This window comes from Theobroma umbraticum, unplaced genomic scaffold (genome assembly GCF_002168275.2).
Source record: "Theobroma umbraticum cultivar Fairchild unplaced genomic scaffold, ASM216827v3 scaffold_56.0, whole genome shotgun sequence".
NCBI lineage: Eukaryota > Viridiplantae > Streptophyta > Magnoliopsida > Malvales > Malvaceae > Theobroma > Theobroma umbraticum.
The window spans coordinates 753307-759219 of NW_018397256.1; the positions used below are offsets into that span (position 1 = coordinate 753307).

General features: G+C 29.9%; 1 non-coding gene across 1 annotated transcript; it reads left to right on the forward strand.

Moving 5' to 3' along the window:
- The first annotated feature begins 5070 nt into the window (after positions 1–5070).
- Positions 5071–5177, forward strand: LOC149527490 (small nucleolar RNA R71). Its single transcript, XR_016350952.1, has one exon. It is a non-coding gene; the product is annotated as a small nucleolar RNA R71 (small nucleolar RNA).
- The last annotated feature ends 736 nt before the right edge of the window (positions 5178–5913 follow it).

Genomic DNA, 5913 nt, shown 5'->3' on the forward strand with positions numbered 1-5913 from the left:
TTTAATTATTTGAATAAAACTAATTGTTCTAATTTTAGTACTTAGTAAAATTTTAGATCAATTCCCTATAGGATTGATACTCTACTTGCTAATATACTATCTATTCGATACATATACTTGCGTAGTAGAATTTTAACTGACATTTATCTCAACTTTAACGACAAAATATTCTACCAACTTGATAGCACAAAAATCACCACAGTTCTACAATTCAACAATTTAATTCTAACTGTAAAAAATTGGCACTATTCCCATTTCTCACTCATCAAATCTTCAAAATAACCAATAAAAACTAAAAATCTTTAAGCACAAATATCACATTATCAAATTAAGCACAAACCCATCAATATCAACCAAAAATCTCTTCCTCAATATCCAATTTTACCAAAGAAAAAAATTCTTCAAAGAAAGTTGGCACTTACTTGAATTTTCTCCACTTTTGTTGATTTTTAATGGAGTGATGATGCTTTGGATGCTTGAAAATGTTGGATTTGAATCGTATGCTTGTGATTGTGTAACCTATGGATTTCAAAAATTTATAGCTATGGAAGCAATTTATCCAATTTACACAAGCGAAAATCTCAACAATTTGAATTACCACTTATTCAGTAAGAATCTTTTCATCTTGAACCTAGAGTGTGCTAGGTGTGGAATACTTTTCAAAATGTTGACTAGATAATTTTCTCTCAATTTCTTCTATGGCAATTTTCTTTTGCTAGAGGTTCTTAGAAAATTGTAATAGGGAAGAAGAAGAAAATCTAGAGAGATAAATGGAGGAGAAATTTTGGTCATGTCTTGGAGGCTTAAGGAAAAATAAGCTAATATTATATTTATATATATATTAACTTTGGCCAACCGTAAAAGAGAAAAGTTTTGCTCTCTTAAAACTCTTTTTTATTAATTTAATTAATTAAAATTAAATTAATATACGCCATCCATAATTAGAATTAATAAATAATTTATTTATTTAACGATAATTGCTAGTCCATGTTAAAATAGGATTATTCTATTTTATTATTATCCATCTTTAATTAAAAAGAATTAATAATAAAACAAGGAAATCCTTATCACACATGGAGTAATATAATTATCTCATAATTATAATTAATTATAAATAAAGAATTAATAATTTCAATTCTTATATTTATAATTAAATATCCTCCATCATTATTTTATTTATAAGTCTATAATTATCTTAATAAATATTTTCTATTTAAGATAAGCCTTGTCTTAAAAAATATTTCCATATTAAGACAATTTTTGACTTACTAAAAATATTATGATTAAGACAACTCTTGTATTAATTAAGTCAACACTTAGTAACCAAATTTGAAGATTAATTTGCATAAATAATTAAACACACATTCCATTTTAAACAAGTTGAATTCTATGAAGCTAAGTGGGGAATCGAATTGGACATTGATATTTCAAGCTCAAATAAACATAGAATTATTTCTTAATCTCATTAAAAATAATTCTAGTTTATTAACTATGAAATCACTCTACCATAGATTTATAGTTGCACTCTTAAATTATCTATAATTACGAACAATATCCGATATGTAAAATTTAATATTGGTTTGTCTAATTGCAAACCTTATGTTGTGAACCTCGATAGCCATCCAATAACAAGGTGAATTTACCATTTTACCTTTTATGTGAATTTTATCCCCTAGTCTTAGATTTCATTCAAGTGGTGATCTAATACTCGAGATTTAATCTTTTAAGCATTAAGATATGATGAGTAGTTAATTCATCAATCTATTGGGGCTAAATTAAATCACCAATCTTCTTGAAATCACTAAAAGTGGTGTTAATACTATCAACTCCAATATTTGCATATATGTTCCCAAATACTCACCTCAATTGCAATCCCAACATGCAGAGTTCAGATCAATGCATTAAGATAATTGTGCCAATGCTATATCAAATATTATAAGGAGATAAGACATGAGTCCACTGTTCATCATGATTATGGTTCTACCATAAGCGAATACATAAGTGTGAGATTAAGATTTAAAGAAACAACCTAACTTAAGTTTAGGTTTCACGTGATTCCACTCCACTTTATATTATCATCACTCGAAGTCAACTATTTCGATGATTTGAGACTCATCATTCCTTTGAAGTGCAATCACATTCTTTTTCTTGGAATATGGTTTGTTATATTGCCTATTCCCAACTAACTGTGAAATCCCACCTCGAGTACGATGATAAGTTAGGAAATCCTTAGGTGAGCATATAGATTACATGTTTCGAATATCAAAGTTATATTGATCCTTCAAAAGAATTGTTGACACTTTTTATTGTCTGTCACTTTTAAAGCAAAAGATATTCTAAGTCTAGAAGGGGTCAAAATATGTGATTTTTATAGAACAATCTTTTGGAAATAAAAAAATGACAGTAATGATTCCTTTGGTTTTTAGATGATCAAAAATGATGTTTCCTTAATTTTTGGAGCACATTTGCTAAGGTAAATAGGAATCGCAAATTTAATTTCAATCAACCTTTTTTGATTCTGTTCTTAACAGCAAAATTTAGATTTCGATTCTTTTGGATTTTAATTTTTTTGATATTTTGATTGAATCCAAAAAAAAGGGTTGTTTGCTTATTTACATTAAATATCTGAAATAAATGGAAAGTAAAAAAGACATTTACTTAAATGGCATTTAATGTAAATAAGTTAGGTAGGTTTTACAAGCAATCTATCCCAGAAAACTATAGTCTATCTCAAATGTAGCTATACATGTTCATGATGTATCGATACATTTAGCTCAAAAAAGGTTTCTAATGAACATGTATCAATACATGTTCATAATGTATCAATATTGTTTCCCCAAAACTAAATGCATCGTTGCATGGGCCAATGTATCAATACATTTCGTTGATTTCAGAAAAATAAAAAAGGTAAAAACATATTTTCACACCCTAGCTTATAAATATATCACATTTTTCAAGGGTTGGCAACCCTCACCCGCATTTACAAGGTAAAACACTTATTTTTAAGCTCTTTCAACACATATTTAATCCAAAATTCCATTTTTATAATTCTAAAGCCTAGATTTAGGTTTTTATGGAAAAAGATGACATTCTTAGCTTTTAAATCTTTTGGCTTTGGATTTTCATAACTTAAATAGTTGGATTCCATATACTACATGAGATGATTAAGTATGCATGATTAATGCCATGAGAATATGTATAAGATGTATGTTCCATATACTAAATGAGATGATTGAGCTAGTATAAATGCCATGAGATTATGTATATGATGTAAATTTCATATACCTTATGAGATGAATAAGCATGTATGAGAAGGGCATTCCACATACCACATGCTACGAGTATGAAAACTCAAATTGTGTGATTGATACTGCTCTCACAAGGTGTAAGTGATAACTTCACTCCTATAATGCATCATAAAATGCCCAAGCGCAATAAGGATATGTGTTGCTAGCCCAAGGTGTAATGAGGATGTACATTGCTAGCCCAAGGTTGATGGGGGTTAAACCACGACAATGTATGAGTTTTAATGTTAATGAAATTATTATGGTTGTTATGTTTATGATATGTTGTATGTTGAGTTCATTTGAGTAATATTTATGCTTTATACCTTATGATGGCATGAGAGTGTGCTTAGTAAGAAAAATTAAGCCCTAAAGACAGTTCTCGAGATGCAAAAGGACTTAAAGAATGGCAAAAATGCTGAAATTGTTTAGAAATTTGGTCTCTATGTTCAAAGTATCGATACATATGGAGCACGTATCGATACATTCTAAACAGACTATCATAGAAGGCTTTCTGAGTGAAATGTATCAATACATTTTACCAATGTATCGATAGATGTTTGAAAGTATCAATACATTCAATAATGTACCAATAGATATGGTACAGAAAAGGATGTTCATGTGAATTTGAAGAGGATTTTAAAGGTAAAAGATTTCTAAAGGTTTATATAAGTTTGTTTTCTAACAAAAGGTATTTAAATGAGTTTAAATGACATGTACAATGAATTTTATGATTCAAAAGTTAGGAACAGCATGAGTTATAAATGCATGGTTACGAAGTACTCCTATCCCCTGGATTGTCCCCTTCTCATATCCACTCATGGAGTCTTTGTAACTCACAAGTTATTATTCCCATTTATTTTGTTACAGATCAGTGATAACATCTGATAGCAGCTAGTGTCACGGATACCAGTGTCTGATCTTTATTCCTTGGTTGGTGTCTAGTAGCCACTTGATGCTTAACGTGTCGATCACATTCTGATGACAAGTCGATCTTTACTTTATGTTATGTTTATAGACTATGAACATGTTTATGTTGATATTGCCAATGTTTGGGCACCTTATATGAATAATATTATGTATGAGATCATGGTGATGGCTCAAGACCCTATATGGACACCCGAGGGTGCTGATTATGTTTAATGTTTATATTATTGTGCACTATGACAGGCGTACTTTTTAATACACATATATATGTATTAAGTTGAGCTTACATAATTAAGTTGAAAAGTTCCTTTATTGTATAATAAGTTTTAAGAATGTATGTATTACAATTATGTACGTTAATGGATGTGACATAATGCTTCCACATGAGATGATGAATGTTTGATGATGTTATGATAGGAGGCTTGCTTGGCCTAATGGGTTATGCTTGTTTACATCCATGCGTCAATCACAATCCCTCCCAGAAATGCGATGTGACACTAACTGAACTAACACAGAACTCACTAGATAATGATCACTGGAATACCCATCTCCACAATAATCACCTAGAACAAGTGGACTCTAAGCATAATGAACTCCAAAAGAATCAAATTTCTTGGTTAGAACAACAAATTGTTCTATCAATGCATTGATAGCATCCAACTCTTGAATTCCAACTACCCTCCTATGCATTGATCTTTTTGATGGCCATTGATAATTGTTTGATGCCATTTCTTCCAACAAATCATAAGTCTCATCAATAGACTTGGCCATAAGACTTCTTCTAGTAACAACATCAATAGTTGTCCCAATATGATGATTCAAACTGTTATAAAATGTCAATAGTTGAAGCCACTTAGGTAGACCACGATGAGGGCAATGTTAAAGAAAATTTTTTTATCTCTCCTAAGCCTCGTACAACAACTCAGAATCAAGTTGCATGAATGATGTGATATTATTCCTCATTTTCATTGTCTTGGCTGTAAGAAAGAATTTAGCTAAGAATTTTTGAGCAAGATCATCCCAAGTAGCAATAAAGCCTATAGGAACCGAGTTTAACCAAATCTTCTCCCTGTCCCATAATGAGAAAGGGAAAAGTCTCAATCTAATGACATCATCAATAACTCCATTATGCTTGAAAGTGTCACAAATTTTCAAAAAATTTGAGATATGAGCATTAAGATTGTCATTAGATAAACCCCTAAATTACACTAAAGTTTAAAGCATTTGAATGATTGTCAACTTTATCTCAAAGTTGTTAGCTTGACTAACCGCCCTTCCTATATTCGAGTAAAGACCTTAAACGAATGGAAATATTAATTATCTTCCACTACTCACCCTTGAATGTGCCTCTCTTTTTTATTATCAGCCATTGTTTTCAAATGATTAGAGTATTGTGAATTTTGTCTCAAAAGTCTCTAAAAATTCTTCTCAATTTTCATATCACAAGGGACAATTTCCAAGCTCTTTACTCTTCTCATACAATGACCAAAAAGTACCTAAAAAAAAAAACAAAGCTTGAAGTAAGACTAGTGATATAGGAGTATATTATTATATTATTATTATTTAGGAATTATAGGTACATTAAAATTCTTCTTTAACTTGTATTAGGACTTTAAGCTAATCATGTTCTATTTAAGAATAAAACACCTATTTTATTTAAATCTCATGTTAATTATTCTAATTATATTAGGCAACTAGAAGT